The 20,000-nt window shown below is 46.3% G+C and overlaps 1 protein-coding gene across 3 annotated transcripts in view; it reads right to left on the bottom strand.

Annotated features, from left to right (window-relative positions):
- LOC128698240 (uncharacterized protein DKFZp434B061) overlaps window positions 1-20,000 on the bottom strand; it is a 774,041-nt gene that overhangs the window by 362,469 nt on the left and 391,572 nt on the right. The window lies entirely within an intron of this gene.

Here is a 20,000-nt window from a genome sequence, read left to right as displayed (position 1 = left end):
ACACATAACACCACACTGTACACGTGACACCACACTGTACACATGACACCACACTGTACACATGACACCACACTGTACACATGACACCACACTGTACACATGACACCACACTGTACACATGACACCACACTGTACACATGACACCACACTGTACACATGACACAACACTGTACACATGACACAACACTGTACACGTGACACCACACTGTACACATGACACCACACTGTACACATGACACCACACTGTACACATGACACCACACTGTACACATGACACCACACTGTACACATGACACAACACTGTACACATGACACCACACTGTACACATGACACCACACTGTACACATGACACCACACTGTACACATGACACCACACTGTACACATGACACCACACTGTACACATGACACCACACTGTACACGTGACACCACACTGTACACATGACACCACACTGTACACATGACACCACACTGTACACGTGACACCACACTGTACACGTGACACCACACTGTACACATGACACAACACTGTACACATGACACAACACTGTACACATGACACCACACTGTACACGTGACACAACACTGTACACATGACACAACACTGTACACATGACACCACACTGTACACGTGACACAACACTGTACACATGACACAACACTGTACACATGACACCACACTGTACACATGACACAACACTGTACACATGACACAACACTGTACACGTGACACAACACTGTACACATGACACAACACTGTACACATGACACCACACTGTACACATGACTCCACACTGTACACATGACACAACACTGTACACATGACACCACACTGTACACGTGAGACCACACTGTACACATGACACCACACTGTACACATGACACCACACTGTACACATGACACAACACTGTACACATGACACCACACTGTACACGTGACACCACACTGTACACATGACACCACACTGTACACATGACACCACACTGTACACATGACACCACACTGTACACATGACACAACACTGTACACATGACACCACACTGTACACATGACACCACACTGTACACGTGACACCACACTGTACACATGACACAACACTGTACACATGACACCACACTGTACACATGACACAACACTGTACACATGACACAACACTGTACACGTGACACCACACTGTACACGTGACACCACACTGTACACATGACTCCACACTGTACACATGACACAACACTGTACACATGACACAACACTGTACACATGACACAACACTGTACACATGACACAACACTGTACACATGACACCACACTGTACACATGACACCACACTGTACACATGACACCACACTGTACACATGACACCACACTGTACACATGACACCACACTGTACACATGACACCACACTGTACACATGACACCACACTGTACACATGACACCACACTGTACACGTGACACCACACTGTACATATGACACAACACTGTACACATGACACCACACTGTACACATGACACAACACTGTACACATGACACCACACTGTACACATGACACAACACTGTACACATGACACAACATTGTACACATGACACAACACTGTACACATGACTCCACACTGTACACATGACACAACACTGTACACATGACACAACACTGTACACATGACACCACACTGTACACATGACACAACACTGTACACATGACACAACACTGTACACATGACACAACACTGTACACATGACACAACACTGTACACATTACACCACACTATACACATGACACCACACTATACACACGACACCACACTATACACATGACACAACACTGTACACATTACACCACACTATACACATGACACCACACTATACACATGATACCACACTATACACACGACACCACACTATACACATGACACAACACTGTACACATTACACCACACTATACACATGACACCACACTATACACATGATACCACACTATACACATGACACCACACTATACACATGATACCACACTATACACATGACACAACACTGTACACATTACACCACACTATACACATGACACCACACTATACACATGACACCACACTGTACACATGACACCACACTATACACATGATACCACACTATACACATGACACCCCACTACACACATGACAACCATCTAACACTACACACAATTCCATCATTAACACACACTTCAACTATCTAAGAGTACACTCATTCTATCTAGTGCTACGTTATCCTAGCATTGTGTATGTGTGTGTACTCACCTAATTGTGGTTGAAGGGGTCGAGACTCAGCTCCTGGTGTGTGTGTGTACTCACCTATTTGTACTCACCTATTTGTGGTTGCAGGGGTCGAGTCACAGCTCCTGGCCCCGCATCTTCGCTGATTGCTACTAGGTCCTCTCTCTCCCTGCCCCATGAGCTCTATCATACCTCGCCTTAAAACTATGTATGGTTCCTGCCTCCACCACATCACTTTCTAGGCTATTCCATGGCCTGACTACTCTATGACTGAAGAAATACTTCCTAACATCCCTTTGATTCATCTGAGTCTTCAACTTCCAATTGTGACCTCTTGTGTCTGTGTCCCATCTCTGGAACATCCCGTCTTTGTCCACCTCGTCTATTCTGCGCAGCATTTTATATGTCGTTTTCATGTCTCCCCTGACCCTCCTGGCCTCCAGTGTCGTCAGGCCGATTTCCCTCAACCTTTCTTCATAGGACAATCCCCGTAGCTCTGGGACTAGTCTTGTTGCAAACCTTTGCACTTTCTCTAATTTCTTGACGTGCTTGACTAGGTGTGGATTCCAAACTGGTGCTGCATACTCCAGTATGGGCCTGACGTAGATGGTATACAGAGTCTTAAACGAATCCTTACTGAGGTATCGGAACGCTATCCGTAGATTTGCCAGGCGCCCGTATGCTGCAGCAGTTATCTGATTGATGTGCGCCTCAGGAGATATGCTTGGTGTTATGCTCACCCCCAGATCTTTTTTCTTGAGTGAGGTTTGCAGACTTTGGCCATCTAAACTATATTGTGTCTGCGGTCTTCTTTGCCCTTCCCCAATCTTCATGACTTTGCATTTGGCAGGGTTAAATTCAAGGAGCCAGTTGCTGGACCAGGCTTGTAGCCTGTCCAGGTCTCTTTGTAGTCCTGCCTGATCCTCATCCGATTTGATTCTTCTCATTAACTTCACATCATCTGCAAACAAGGACACTTCTGAGTCTATCCCTTCCGTTATGTCGTTCACGTATACCAAGAACAGCACAGGTCCTTGGACTGACCCCTGTGTGTGTGTGTGTGTGTGTGTGTACTCACCTAGTTGAGGTTGCGGGGGTCGAGTCCGAGTTCCTGTGTGTGTGTGTGTGTGTGTGTGGGTGTGTGTGTGTGTGTGTGTGTGTGTGTGTATGTGTGTGTGTGTGTATGTGTGTGTGTGTGTGTGTGTGTGTGTGTGTGTGTGTGTGTGTGTGTGTGTGTGTGTGTGTGTGTGTGTGTGTGTGTGTGTATGTGTGTGTGTGTGTATGTGTGTGTGTGTGTGTGTGTGTGTGTGTATGTGTGTGTGTGTGTGTGTGTGTGTGTGTGTGGTGTGTGTATGTGTGTATGTGTGTGTATGTGTGTATGTGTGTGTATGTGTGTATGTGTGTGTTTGTGTGTGTGTATGTGTATGTGTGTATGTGTGTGTGTGTGTGTGTGTGTGTGTGTGTAACACTATACATCAAGTAATTAAGTATACTAAGCTACAACTTCAGCTAAGATTTAACACAAGTTGAGACAGAATGACGACATTTATCTTACAAACATTCATATACATTCTTCCCTCACAGTGTGTGGAATCTGTCAGTGTGACGGGAGAACAGAGAGAAAGACGCACATACAATAATAAAAGTGAGAGGGAGAGAGGAGAAGAGTAAATGGTGATGAAGAAGTGGGGAGAAGAACGTAATGGGCAATGGGAAGGGAAGTACGCAGAACTGACGAAGGGAAAAACTAAAGAAGATTGGAGTCTGATGATAGATGATGGGAGGTAGGACAATGATGGCGGAAGCTCACTCATGTTGATGTTGGTGCCGATTGTTGGGGAGGGACTGGTGGTGGTTGGGATAGTTGTTGTTGGTGGTAGTTGTGATGGGGGTGGTTGGTGGTGGTACCTGTCATGGGTGGTGGTGGTAGTTGTCATGGGGGTGGTTGTTGATGGTGGTAGTTGTGATGGGGGTGGTTGTTGGTGGTAGCTGTCATGGGGGTGGTTGTTGGTGGTAGCTGTCATGGGGTGGTTGTTGGTGGTGGTAGTTGTCGTGGGGTGGTTGTTGGTGGTGGTAGTTGTGATGGGGGTGGTTGTTGGTGTTAGTTGTCATGGGGTGGTTGTTGGTGGTGGTAGTTGTCATGGGGGTGGTTGTTGGTGGTGGTAGTTGCCATGGGGGTGGTGGTTGGGATGGTTGTTGTTGGTTGTAGTTGTGATGGGGTGGTGGTTGGTGGTGGTAGTTGTCATGGGTGGTGGTTGTTGGTGGTGGTAGTTGTCATGGGGGTGGTGGTTGGGACGGTTGTTGGTGGTGGTAGTTGTGATGGGGGTGGTGGTTGGGATGGTTGTTGGTGGTGGTAGTTGTCATGGGGGTGGTTGTTGGGGGTGGTAGTTGTCATGGGGGTGGTTGTTGGTGGTGGTAGTTGTCATGGGGGTGGTAGTTGTCATGGGGGTGGTTGTTGGTGGTGGTAGTTGTCATGGGGTGGTTGTTGGTGGTGGCAGTTCTCATGGGGTGGTTGTTGGTGGTGGTAGTTGTCATGGGATTGGTGGTTTGTGGTGGTAGTTGTCATGGGGTGGTTGTTGGTGGTGGTATTGCCATGGGGTTGGTGGTTGGGATGGTAGTTGTTGGTGGTAGTTGTGATGGGGTGGTGGTTGGTGGTGGTAGTTGTGATGGGGGTGGTTGTTGGTGGTGGTAGTTGTCATGGGGGTGGTTGTTGGTGGTGGTAGTTGCCATGGGGTGGCTGTTGGTGGTGGTAGTTGTCATGGGGGTGGTTGTTGTTGGTGGTAGTTGTCATGGGGTGGTTGTTGGTGGTGGTAGTTGTCATGGGAGTGGTGATTGGTGGTGGTAGTTGTCATGGGGTGGTTGTTGGTGGTGGTAGTTGTCATGGGGGTGGTGGTTGGTGGTTGTAGTTGTCATGGGGTGGTTGTTGGTGGTGGTAGTTGTCATGGGGGTGGTGGTTGGTGGTGGTAGTTGTCATGGGATAGTTGTTGGTGGTGGTAGTTGTCATGGGGGTGGTGGTTGGTGGTGGTAGTTGTCATGGGGGTGGTGGTTGGTGGTGGTAGTTGTCATGGGGGTGGTGGTTGGTGGTGGTATTTGTCATGGTGGTGGTTGGTGGTGGTAGCTGTCATGGGTGGTGGTGGTTAGGATGGTTGTTGGTGGTGGTAGTGATGAGGTGGTGGTTGGGATGGTTGTTGTTGGTGGTAGTTGTGATGGGGTGGTGGTTGGGATGGTTGTTGTTGGTGGTGGTAGTGATGGGGGTGGTGGTTGGGATGGCTGTTGTTGGTGGTAGTTGTGATGGGGGTGGTGGTGGGGATGGTTGTTGTTGGTGGTGGTAGTGATGGGGGTGGTGGTTGGGATGGTTGTTGTTGGTAGTAGTTGTGATGGGGGTGGTGGTTGGGATGGTTGTTGTTGGTGGTGGTAGTGATGGGGGTGGTGGCTGGGATGGTTGTTGTTGGTGGTAGTTGTGATGGGGGTGGTGGTTGGGATGGTTGTTGTTGGTGGTGGTAGTGATGGGGGTGGTGGTTGGGATGGTTGTTGTTGGTGGTAGTTGTGATGGGGTGGTGGTTGGGATGGTTGTTGTTGGTGGTGGTAGTGATGGGGGTGGTGGTTGGGATGGTTGTTGGTGGTGGTAGTGATGGGGGTGGTGGTAGTGATGGGGGTGGTGGTTGGGATGGTTGTTGGTGGTGGTAGTTGTGATGGGGGTGGTGGTTGGGATGGTTGTTGTTGGTGGTAGTTGTGATGGGGGTGGTGGTTGGGATGGTTGTTGTTGGTGGTGGTAGTGATGGGGGTGGTGGTTGGGATGGTTGTTGGTGGTGGTAGTGATGGGGGTGGTGGTTGGGATGGTTGTTGTTGGTGGTGGTAGTGATGGGGGTGGTGGATGGGATGGTTGTTGTTGGTGGTAGTTGTGATAGGGGTGGTGGTTGTTGGTGGTGGTTGTTGGTGGTGGTTGTTGGTGGTGGTGAAGCTGGAGTTGGATATTGGAGATGCTACACACAGTGTAACATACATTAGTGACATATCCACTCACCTCCCTCATAAAGCTCCTCGCTATAACACATACTATGAAGGTCTTGCGCTGCGCTACTCACTTCTGCAAGTGCTTGTCCAATCACGTTTACGAAAAACTGTACACAAAGATGAGCTTTATAAGAGAGTTGACTGGAGGAGCGAGGATACAGTCAAGCTAGTGTAAACAAGGGTTTACTGGACCACTGCTGACTCCAGGTCTCTGTGACCCTCAGGTGTTGCTGACTCCAGGTCTTTGTGGCTCTAATGTGTTGCTGACTCCAGGCCTCTGTGGCCCTCAGGTGTTGCTGACTCTAGGCCTCTGTGGCCCTCAGGTGTTGCTGACTCCAGGCCTCTGTGGCTCTAATGTGTTGCTGACTCCAGGCCTCTGTGGCTCTAATGTGTTGCTGACTCCAGGCCTCTGTGGCTCTAATGTGTTGCTGACTCCAGGTCTTTGTGGCTCTAATGTGTTGCTGACTCCAGGCCTCTGTGGCTCTAATGTGTTGCTGACTCCAGGTCTTTGTGGCTCTAATGTGTTGCTGACTCCAGGCCTCTGTGGCCCTCAGGTGTTGCTGACTCTAGGCCTCTGTGGCCCTCAGGTGTTGCTGACTCCAGGCCTATGGCCCTCAAGTGTTGCTGAGCCAGGCCTATGTGGCCTTGTGGTGTTGCTGAGCCAAATATTATATGGACTCCTTTGATTTCTTTTGTATGTTATGTACACAACTCCTAGAAGAAAGTTTTGTACACACACCTGGGTGTATTAAGCCGACCTTGTGATGCATCTGTCAACACTACGATGAAAACTACTCCAAATTTTGATGAAACAATTCGATAAAGACCAATAGAATTTTAAACAAGGACTTTACTCCCTCATTAACACATCGCACTTCCAAAGAGTTATAATGTGTGTCTTCCCACGGAAGGACGACACTTGCTCTTAACTCTCCCCACGACACTTGCTCTTAACTCTCCCCACGACACTTGCTCTTAACTCTCCCCACGACACTTGCTCTTAACTCTCCCCACGACACTTGCTCTTAACTCTCCCCACAACACTTGCTCTTAACTCTCCCCACGACACTTGCTCTTAACTCTCCCCACGACACTTGCTCTTAACTCTCCCCACGACACTTGCTCTTAACTCTCCCCACGACACTTGCTCTTAACTCTCCCCACGACACTTGCTCTTAACTCTCCCCACGACACTTGCTCTTAACTCTCCCCACGACACTTGCTCTTAACTCTCCCCACGACACTTGCTCTTAACTCTCCCCACGACACTTGCTCTTAACTCTCCCCACGACACTTGCTCTTAACTCTCCCCACGACACTTGCTCTTAACTCTCCCCACGACACTTGCTCTTAACTCTCCCCACGACACTTGCTCTTAACTCTCCCCACGACACTTGCTCTTAACTCTCCCCACGACACTTGCTCTTAACTCTCCCCACGACACTTGCTCTTAACTCTCCCCACGACACTTGCTCTTAACTCTCCCCACGACACTTGCTCTTAACTCTCCCCACGACAATTGCTCTTAACTCTCCCCACGACACTTGCTCTTAACTCTCCCCACGACACTTGCTCTTAACTCTCCCCACGACACTTGCTCTTAACTCTCCCCACGACACTTGCTCTTAACTCTCCCCACGACACTTGCTCTTAACTCTCCCCACGACACTTGCTCTTAACTCTCCCCACGACACTTGCTCTTAACTCTCCCCACGACACTTGCTCTTAACTCTCCCCACGACACTTGCTCTTAACTCTCCCCACAACACTTGCTCTTAACTCTCCCCACGACACTTGCTCTTAACTCTCCCCACGACACTTGCTCTTAACTCTCCCCACAACACTTGCTCTTAACTCTCCCCACGACACTTGCTCTTAACTCTCCCCACAACACTTGCTCTTAACTCTCCCCACGACACTTGCTCTTAACTCTCCCCACAACACTTGCTCTTAACTCTCCCCACGACACTTGCTCTTAACTCTCCCCACGACACTTGCTCTTAACTCTCCCCACAACACTTGCTCTTAACTCTCCCCACGACACTTGCTCTTAACTCTCCCCACAACACTTGCTCTTAACTCTCCCCACGACACTTGCTCTTAACTCTCCCCACAACACGTGCTCTTAACTCTCCCCACGACACTTGCTCTTAACTCTCCCCACAACAATTGCTCTTAACTCTCCCCACGACACTTGCTCTTAACTCTCCCCACGACACTTGCTCTTAACTCTCCCCACGACACTTGCTCTTAACTCTCCCCACGACACTTGCTCTTAACTCTCCCCACGACACTTGCTCTTAACTCTCCCCACGACACTTGCTCTTAACTCTCCCCACGACACTTGCTCTTAACTCTCCCCACGACACTTGCTCTTAACTCTCCCCACGACACTTGCTCTTAACTCTCCCCACGACACTTGCTCTTAACTCTCCCCACGACAATTGCTCTTAACTCTCCCCACGACACTTGCTCTTAACTCTCCCCACGACACTTGCTCTTAACTCTCCCCACGACACTTGCTCTTAACTCTCCCCACGACACTTGCTCTTAACTCTCCCCACGACAATTGCTCTTAACTCTCCCCACGACACTTGCTCTTAACTCTCCCCACGACACTTGCTCTTAACTCTCCCCACGACACTTGCTCTTAACTCTCCCCACGACACTTGCTCTTAACTCTCCCCACAACACTTGCTCTTAACTCTCCCCACGACACTTGCTCTTAACTCTCCCCACGACACTTGCTCTTAACTCTCCCCACAACACTTGCTCTTAACTCTCCCCACAACACTTGCTCTTAACTCTCCCCACGACACTTGCTCTTAACTCTCCCCACAACACTTGCTCTTAACTCTCCCCACGACACTTGCTCTTAACTCTCCCCACAACACTTGCTCTTAACTCTCCCCACGACACTTGCTCTTAACTCTCCCCACAACACTTGCTCTTAACTCTCCCCACGACACTTGCTCTTAACTCTCCCCACGACACTTGCTCTTAACTCTCCCCACAACACTTGCTCTTAACTCTCCCCACGACACTTGCTCTTAACTCTCCCCACAACACTTGCTCTTAACTCTCCCCACGACACTTGCTCTTAACTCTCCCCACAACACTTGCTCTTAACTCTCCCCACGACACTTGCTCTTAACTCTCCCCACAACAATTGCTCTTAACTCTCCCCACGACACTTGCTCTTAACTCTCCCCACGACACTTGCTCTTAACTCTCCCCACGACACTTGCTCTTAACTCTCCCCACGACACTTGCTCTTAACTCTCCCCACGACACTTGCTCTTAACTCTCCCCACGACACTTGCTCTTAACTCTCCCCACGACACTTGCTCTTAACTCTCCCCACGACAATTGCTCTTAACTCTCCCCACGACACTTGCTCTTAACTCTCCCCACGACACTTGCTCTTAACTCTCCCCACGACACTTGCTCTTAACTCTCCCCACGACACTTGCTCTTAACTCTCCCCACGACACTTGCTCTTAACTCTCCCCACGACAATTGCTCTTAACTCTCCCCACGACACTTGCTCTTAACTCTCCCCACGACACTTGCTCTTAACTCTCCCCACAACACTTGCTCTTAACTCTCCCCACGACACTTGCTCTTAACTCTCCCCACGACACTTGCTCTTAACTCTCCCCACGACACTTGCTCTTAACTCTCCCCACAACACTTGCTCTTAACTCTCCCCACAACACTTGCTCTTAACTCTCCCCACGACAATTGCTCTTAACTCTCCCCACGACACTTGCTCTTAACTCTCCCCACAACACTTGCTCTTAACTCTCCCCACGACACTTGCTCTTAACTCTCCCCACGACACTTGCTCTTAACTCTCCCCACAACACTTGCTCTTAACTCTCCCCACGACACTTGCTCTTAACTCTCCCCACGACACTTGCTCTTAACTCTCCCCACGACACTTGCTCTTAACTCTCCCCACGACACTTGCTCTTAACTCTCCCCACGACACTTGCTCTTAACTCTCCCCACGACACTTGCTCTTAACTCTCCCCACGACACTTGCTCTTAACTCTCCCCACGACACTTGCTCTTAACTCTCCCCACGACACTTGCTCTTAACTCTCCCCACGACACTTGCTCTTAACTCTCCCCACAACAACTTGCTCTTAACTCTCCCCACGACACTTGCTCTTAACTCTCCCCACGACACTTGCTCTTAACTCTCCCCACAACACTTGCTCTTAACTCTCCCCACGACACTTGCTCTTAACTCTCCCCACGACACTTGCTCTTAACTCTCCCCACGACACTTGCTCTTAACTCTCCCCACGACACTTGCTCTTAACTCTCCCCACAACACTTGCTCTTAACTCTCCCCACGACACTTGCTCTTAACTCTCCCCACGACACTTGCTCTTAACTCTCCCCACGACACTTGCTCTTAACTCTCCCCACGACACTTGCTCTTAACTCTCCCCACGACACTTGCTCTTAACTCTCCCCACGACACTTGCTCTTAACTCTCCCCACGACACTTGCTCTTAACTCTCCCCACGACAATTGCTCTTAACTCTCCCCACGACACTTGCTCTTAACTCTCCCCACGACACTTGCTCTTAACTCTCCCCACGACACTTGCTCTTAACTCTCCCCACGACACTTGCTCTTAACTCTCCCCACGACACTTGCTCTTAACTCTCCCCACAACACTTGCTCTTAACTCTCCCCACGACACTTGCTCTTAACTCTCCCCACGACACTTGCTCTTAACTCTCCCCACGAGACTTGCTCTTAACTCTCCCCACAACACTTGCTCTTAACTCTCCCCACGACACTTGCTCTTAACTCTCCCCACGACACTTGCTCTTAACTCTCCCCACGACACTTGCTCTTAACTCTCCCCACGACACTTGCTCTTAACTCTCCCCACAACACTTGCTCTTAACTCTCCCCACGACACTTGCTCTTAACTCTCCCCACGACACTTGCTCTTAACTCTCCCCACGACACTTGCTCTTAACTCTCCCCACGACACTTGCTCTTAACTCTCCCCACGACACTTGCTCTTAACTCTCCCCACGACACTTGCTCTTAACTCTCCCCACAACACTTGCTCTTAACTCTCCCCACGACACTTGCTCTTAACTCTCCCCACGACACTTGCTCTTAACTCTCCCCACGACACTTGCTCTTAACTCTCCCCACGACACTTGCTCTTAACTCTCCCCACGACACTTGCTCTTAACTCTCCCCACGACACTTTCTCTTAACTCTCCCCACGACACTTGCTCTTAACTCTCCCCACGACACTTGCTCTTAACTCTCCCCACGACACTTGCTCTTAACTCTCCCCACGACACTTGCTCTTAACTCTCCCCACGACACTTGCTCTTAACTCTCCCCACGACAATTGCTCTTAACTCTCCCCACGACACTTGCTCTTAACTCTCCCCACGACACTTGCTCTTAACTCTCCCCACGACACTTGCTCTTAACTCTCCCCACAACACTTGCTCTTAACTCTCCCCACGACACTTGCTCTTAACTCTCCCCACGACACTTGCTCTTAACTCTCCCCACAACACTTGCTCTTAACTCTCCCCACGACAATTGCTCTTAACTCTCCCCACGACACTTGCTCTTAACTCTCCCCACGACATTTGCTCTTAACTCTCCCCACGACACTTGCTCTTAACTCTCCCCACGACACTTTCTCTTAACTCTCCCCACGACACTTGCTCTTAACTCTCCCCACGACACTTGCTCTTAACTCTCCCCACGACACTTGCTCTTAACTCTCCCCACGACACTTGCTCTTAACTCTCCCCACGACACTTGCTCTTAACTCTCCCCACGACAATTGCTCTTAACTCTCCCCACGACACTTGCTCTTAACTCTCCCCACGACACTTGCTCTTAACTCTCCCCACGACACTTGCTCTTAACTCTCCCCACAACACTTGCTCTTAACTCTCCCCACGACACTTGCTCTTAACTCTCCCCACGACACTTGCTCTTAACTCTCCCCACGACACTTGCTCTTAACTCTCCCCACGACACTTGCTCTTAACTCTCCCCACGACACTTGCTCTTAACTCTCCCCACGACAATTGCTCTTAACTCTCCCCACGACACTTGCTCTTAACTCTCCCCACGACACTTGCTCTTAACTCTCCCCAACGACACTTGCTCTTAACTCTCCCCACAACACTTGCTCTTAACTCTCCCCACGACACTTGCTCTTAACTCTCCCCACGACACTTGCTCTTAACTCTCCCCACAACACTTGCTCTTAACTCTCCCCACGACAATTGCTCTTAACTCTCCCCACGACACTTGCTCTTAACTCTCCCCACGACACTTGCTCTTAACTCTCCCCACGACACTTGCTCTTAACTCTCCCCACGACACTTTCTCTTAACTCTCCCCACGACACTTGCTCTTAACTCTCCCCACGACACTTGCTCTTAACTCTCCCCACGACACTTGCTCTTAACTCTCCCCACGACACTTGCTCTTAACTCTCCCCACGACACTTGCTCTTAACTCTCCCCACGACAATTGCTCTTAACTCTCCCCACGACACTTGCTCTTAACTCTCCCCACGACACTTGCTCTTAACTCTCCCCACGACACTTGCTCTTAACTCTCCCCACAACACTTGCTCTTAACTCTCCCCACGACACTTGCTCTTAACTCTCCCCACGACACTTGCTCTTAACTCTCCCCACAACACTTGCTCTTAACTCTCCCCACGACACTTGCTCTTAACTCTCCCCACCACACTTGCTCTTAACTCTCCCCACGACACTTGCTCTTAACTCTCCCCACGACACTTGCTCTTAACTCTCCCCACGACACTTGCTCTTAACTCTCCCCACGAAACTTGCTCTTAACTCTCCCCACGACACTTGCTCTTAACTCTCCCCACGACACTTGCTCTTAACTCTCCCCACGACACTTGCTCTTAACTCTCCCCACGACAATTGCTCTTAACTCTCCCCACGACACTTGCTCTTAACTCTCCCCACGACACTTGCTCTTAACTCTCCCCACGACACTTGCTCTTAACTCTCCCCACGACACTTGCTCTTAACTCTCCCCACGACAATTGCTCTTAACTCTCCCCACGACACTTGCTCTTAACTCTCCCCACGACAATTGCTCTTAACTCTCCCCACGACACTTGCTCTTAACTCTCCCCACAACACTTGCTCTTAACTCTCCCCACGACACTTGCTCTTAACTCTCCCCACGACACTTGCTCTTAACTCTCCCCACGACACTTGCTCTTAACTCTCCCCACGACAATTGCTCTTAACTCTCCCCACGACACTCGCTCTTCACTCTCCCCACGACACTTGCTCTTAACACTCCCCACGACACTTGCTCTTAACTCTCCCCACGACACTTGCTCTTAACTCTCCCCACGACAATTGCTCTTAACTCTCCCCACGACACTTGCTCTTAACTCTCCCCACGACACTTGCTCTTAACTCTCCCCACGACACTTGCTCTTAACTCTCCCCACGACACTTGCTCTTAACTCTCCCCACGACAATTGCTCTTAACTCTCCCCACGACACTTGCTCTTAACTCTCCCCACGACAATTGCTCTTAACTCTCCCCACGACACTTGCTCTTAACTCTCCCCACAACACTTGCTCTTAACTCTCCCCACGACACTTGCTCTTAACTCTCCCCACGACACTTGCTCTTAACTCTCCCCACGACACTTGCTCTTAACTCTCCCCACGACAATTGCTCTTAACTCTCCCCACGACACTTGCTCTTAACTCTCCCCACGACAATTGCTCTTAACTCTCCCCACGACACTTGCTCTTAACTCTCCCCACGACACTTGCTCTTAACTCTCCCCACGACACTTGCTCTTAACTCTCCCCACGACACTTGCTCTTAACTCTCCCCACGACACTTGCTCTTAACTCTCCCCACGACACTTGCTCTTAACTCTCCCCACGACACTTGCTCTTAACTCTCCCCACGACACTTGCTCTTAACTCTCCCCACGACACTTGCTCTTAACTCTCCCCACGACACTTGCTCTTAACTCTCCCCACGACACTTGCTCTTAACTCTCCCCACAACACTTGCTCTTAACTCTCCCCACGACACTTGCTCTTAACTCTCCCCACAACACTTGCTCTTAACTCTCCCCACGACACTTGCTCTTAACTCTCCCCACGACACTTGCTCTTAACTCTCCCCACGACACTTGCTCTTAACTCTCCCCACGACACTTGCTCTTAACTCTCCCCACGACACTTGCTCTTAACTCTCCCCACAACACTTGCTCTTAACTCTCCCCACGACACTTGCTCTTAACTCTCCCCACGACACTTGCTCTTAACTCTCCCCACGACACTTGCTCTTAACTCTCCCCACGACACTTGCTCTTAACTCTCCCCACAACACTTGCTCTTAACTCTCCCCACGACACTTGCTCTTAACTCTCCCCACGACACTTGCTCTTAACTCTCCCCACGACACTTGCTCTTAACTCTCCCCACAACACTTGCTCTTAACTCTCCCCACGACACTTGCTCTTAACTCTCCCCACGACACTTGCTCTTAACTCTCCCCACAACACTTGCTCTTAACTCTCCCCACGACACTTGCTCTTAACTCTCCCCACAACACTTGCTCTTAACTCTCCCCACGACACTTGCTCTTAACTCTCCCCACGACACTTGCTCTTAACTCTCCCCACGACACTTGCTCTTAACTCTCCCCACGACACTTGCTCTTAACTCTCCCCACGACACTTGCTCTTAACTCTCCCCACGACACTTGCTCTTAACTCTCCCCACGACACTTGCTCTTAACTCTCCCCACGACACTTGCTCTTAACTCTCCCCACGACACTTGCTCTTAACTCTCCCCACGACACTTGCTCTTAACTCTCCCCACGACACTTGCTCTTAACTCTCCCCACGACACTTGCTCTTAACTCTCCCCACGACACTTGCTCTTAACTCTCCCCACGACACTTGCTCTTAACTCTCCCCACGACACTTGCTCTTAACTCTCCCCACGACACTTGCTCTTAACTCTCCCCACGACACTTGCTCTTAACTCTCCCCACAACACTTGCTCTTAACTCTCCCCACGACACTTGCTCTTAACTCTCCCCACGACACTTGCTCTTAACTCTCCCCACGACACTTGCTCTTAACTCTCATCTCTCTGCAAGTTTCTAACTTAATATCCAAGCTTAATAATAATAATAATAGCAACAGCAATAATAATATTTATTTATACAAGTACATGATACAACTTATACAGACCATAGCTGACATCAATGACACGCTATACAGACCATAGCTGACATCAATGACACGCTATACAGACCATAGCTGACATCAATGACACGCTATACAGACCATAGCTGACATCAATGACACGCTATACAGACCATAGCTGACATCAATGACACGCTATACACACCATAGCTGACATCAATGACACGTTATACAGACCATAGCTGACATCAATGACACGCTATACAGAAAGCCTCTCTGACAGTATTCTCATGCTTCAGCTTCACATTGTTCAAAACTATGGAGGTAAATGTAACGTATAGAGACTGTTCACACTGCTTTCTTAAGCTTGGAGGTTGGACACAAGTTCACATTTCAGCTAGACAGCTGTATGACCTGTGTCTGTCAGTGCCCATCTACGGGTCCACTGTCTTGTTGGTCAAATGTGTTACTGGTCTGCCTTCCTGGTTATCTGAGTCAGACTCCAAGATGTTAGGAGCCAAGTGTAGACTTTTCCCATAGTCACGAATGTTTATATCTGTAGCTTAGCTTGAAGAAGTAGTTTAGAGGTGGTCAGTCCCTCGATCTTGATATTAGGAGCTAAGTGTAGACTTTTCCCATAGTCACGAATGTTTATATCTGTATTTTAAGCCTGTACAAGGAGTCAGAGAGTGAGTCGGTGTGTCCATGAGCACGGTGTTGACCGGGGGCTGGAGTCTGGACTGGGCTAAAGAGTACTGTGACATTACCGTGCCACTCCTACTAACACAGTAAGTCCTCTACTTGTACTCTCATAATACTGTCACAGTGAGTGTAATATTTGTTACATAATATACAAACTCCAGTAATATAAATCAAGTTGCTGTAGTCACTCCTCTTATTCAGTACAATACTGTACTTTTAATTATCATTTTGCTCTAGTGTTCTTTACTCTCTCTTATAAACAATATATTTCATTATTTTCAATGTTATTCCTCCTTTACACACCCAAGTAATACCTGACTACAATACTAAGGAACAGGTCCCATATGTGCGGTAATTAGGTACCCTTGTTGAGTATTAACGAGAAAGTGTATACTAGTATTGAGTAAAGTAGCAGCAGGCCTTGGTAAACTGGACCAGTAAGCCGGTGGTAGACCCGGATAAAGTACACCAATAACCCAGCAGTACTCTACCTCTCCAAGCCAACTTTTAAATAACGCACACACAAGTGTACTCCCGGTAACCCCTTCAGTACGTACGTACTAAACCTTGGTACCAGGACATCCTCTCCCTACAGGTACTTCTCTTGACAGATAAAACACCGCCATCCACACAAGGTGACCAGTAAACAACCCGCATCTACAACAAAATTAAATTGGCGCTCTTCCTGTGACATTACGGAATAAAACAAGACTTTACTATATACAAAGAATGCTTTAGAATGATCTAAGATAGTGGTAAACTTTAGAATGATCTAAGATAGTGGTAAACTTTAGAATGATCTAAGATAGCGGTAAACTTTAGAATGATCTAAGATAGTGGTAAACTTTAGAATGATCTAAGATAGTGGTAAACTTTAGAATGATCTAAGATAGTGGTAAACTTTAGAATGATCTAAGATAGCGGTAAACTTTAGAATGATCTAAGATAGTGGTAAACTTTAGAATGATCTAAGATAGTGGTAAACTTTAGAATGATCTAAGATAGTGGTAAACTTTAGAATGATCTAAGACAGTGGTAAACTTTAGAATGATCTAAGATAGTGGTAAACTTTAGAATGATCTAAGATAGTGGTAAACTTTAGAATGATCTAAGATAGCGGTAAACTTTAGAATGATCTAAGATAGCGGTAAACTTTAGAATGATCTAAGATAGTGGTAAACTTTAGAATGATCTAAGATAGCGGTAAACTTTAGAATGATCTAAGATAGCGGTAAACTTTAGAATGATCTAAGATAGTGGTAAACTTTAGAATGATCTAAGATAGTGGTAAACTTTAGAATGATCTAAGATAGCGGTAAACTTTAGAATGATCTAAGATACCGGTAAACTTTAGAATGATCTAAGATAGTGGTAAACTTTAGAATGATCTAAGATAGTGGTAAACTTTAGAATGATCTAAGATAGTGGTAAACTTTAGAATGATCTAAGATAGTGGTAAACTTTAGAATGATCTAAGATAGCGGTAAACTTTAGAATGATCTAAGATAGTGGTAAACTTTAGAATGATCTAAGATAGCGGTAAACTTTAGAATGGTCTAAGATAGTGGTAAACTTTAGAATGGTCTAAGATAGCGGTAAACTTTAGAATGGTCTAAGATATTGGTAAACTTCAGAATTATCTAAGATAGCGGTAAACTTTAGAATGATCTAAGATAGCGGTAAACTTTAGAATGGTCTAAGATAGTGGTAAACTTCAGAATTATCTAAGATAGCGGTAAACTTTAGAATGATCTAAGATAGCGGTAAACTTTAGAATGATCTAAGATAGTGGTAAACTTCAGAATTATCTAAGATAGCGGTAAACTTTAGAATGATCTAAGATAGCGGTAAACTTTAGAATGGTCTAAGATAGTGGTAAACTTCAGAATTATCTAAGATAGCGGTAAACTTTAGAATGATCTAAGATAGCGGTAAACTTTAGAATGATCTAAGATAGCGGTAAACTTTAGAATGGTCTAAGATAGTGGTAAACTTCAGAATTATCTAAGATAGCGGTAAACTTTAGAATGATCTAAGATAGCGGTAAACTTTAGACTGATCTAAGATAGCGGTAAACTTTAGAATGATCTAAGATAGTGGTAAACTTTAGAATGATCTAAGATAGTGGTAAACTTTAGAATGATCTAAGATAGTGGTAAACTTTAGAATGATCTAAGATAGTGGTAAACTCTAGAATGATCTAAGATAGTGGTAAACTTTAGAATGATCTAAGATAGTGGTAAACTATAGAATGGTCTAAGATAGTGGTAAACTTTAGAATGATCTAAGATAGTGGTAAACTTTAGAATGATCTAAGATAGCGGTAAACTTTAGAATGATCTAAGATAGTGGTAAACTTTAGAATGATCTAAGATAGCGGTAAACTTTAGAATGATCTAAGATAGTGGTAAACTTTAGAATGATCTAAGATAGTGGTAAACTTTAGAATGATCTAAGATAGCGGTAAACTTTAGAATGATCTAAGATAGTGGTAAACTTTAGAATGATCTAAGACAGTGGTAAACTTTAGAATGATCTAAGATAGTGGTAAACTTTAGAATGATCTAAGATAGTGGTAAACTTTAGAATGATCTAAGACAGTGGTAAACTTTAGAATGATCTAAGATAGTGGTAAACTTTAGAATGATCTAAGATAGTGGTAAACTTTAGAATGATCTAAGATAGTGGTAAACTTTAGAATGATCTAAGATAGTGGTAAACTTTAGAATGATCTAAGATAGTGGTAAACTTTAGAATGATCTAAGATAGTGGTAAACTTTAGAATGATCTAAGATAGTGGTAAACTTTAGAATGATCTAAGATAGTGGTAAACTTTAGAATGATCTAAGACAGTGGTAAACTTTAGAATGATCTAAGATAGTGGTAAACTTTAGAATGATCTAAGATAGTGGTAAACTTTAGAATGATCTAAGATAGTGGTAAACTTTAGAATGATCTAAGATAGCGGTAAACTTTAGAATGATCTAAGATAGTGGTAAACTTTAGAATGGTCTAAGATAGTGGTAAACTTTAGAATGATCTAAGATAGCGGTAAACTTTAGAATGATCTAAGATAGCGGTAAACTTTAGAATGATCTAAGATAGTGGTAAACTTTAGAATGATCTAAGATAGTGGTAAACTTTAGAATGATCTAAGATAGCGGTAAACTTTAGAATGATCTAAGATAGTGGTAAACTTTAGAATGATCTAAGATAGCGGTAAACTTTAGAATGATCTAAGATAGTGGTAAACTTTAGAATGATCTAAGATAGCGGTAAACTTTAGAATGATCTAAGATAGCGGTAAACTTTAGAATGATCTAAGATAGCGGTAAACTTTAGAATGATCTAAGATAGTGGTAAACTTTAGAATGATCTAAGATAGTGGTAAACTTTAGAATGATCTAAGATAGTGGTAAACTTTAGAATGGTCTAAGATAGTGGTAAACTTTAGAATGATCTAAGATAGCGGTAAACTTTAGAATGATCTAAGATAGCGGTAAACTTTAGAATGATCTAAGATAGTGGTAAACTTTAGAATGATCTAAGATAGCGGTAAACTTTAGAATGATCTAAGATAGTGGTAAACTTTAGAATGATCTAAGATAGTGAATGTTCTAAAACATTGGAAAACTTGAGGAAGAATATTAATAAAAGATAAGATGGGATGCTTGTACTAGGCCAGTGTGTACGTGGCAGTGTGTACGTGGCAGTGTGTACGTGGCAGTTATGTTAAGTAATATACTGCGTGAGTGTGTTTAGTCTACACTCTTGCACTCTATCTTGCAC

Source organism: Cherax quadricarinatus, chromosome 63, assembly GCF_038502225.1.
Source record: "Cherax quadricarinatus isolate ZL_2023a chromosome 63, ASM3850222v1, whole genome shotgun sequence".
Classification (NCBI taxonomy): domain Eukaryota; kingdom Metazoa; phylum Arthropoda; class Malacostraca; order Decapoda; family Parastacidae; genus Cherax; species Cherax quadricarinatus.
The sequence above is the reverse complement of the archived record's forward strand: the minus strand, read 5'-3'. Positions and strand labels throughout refer to the sequence as shown.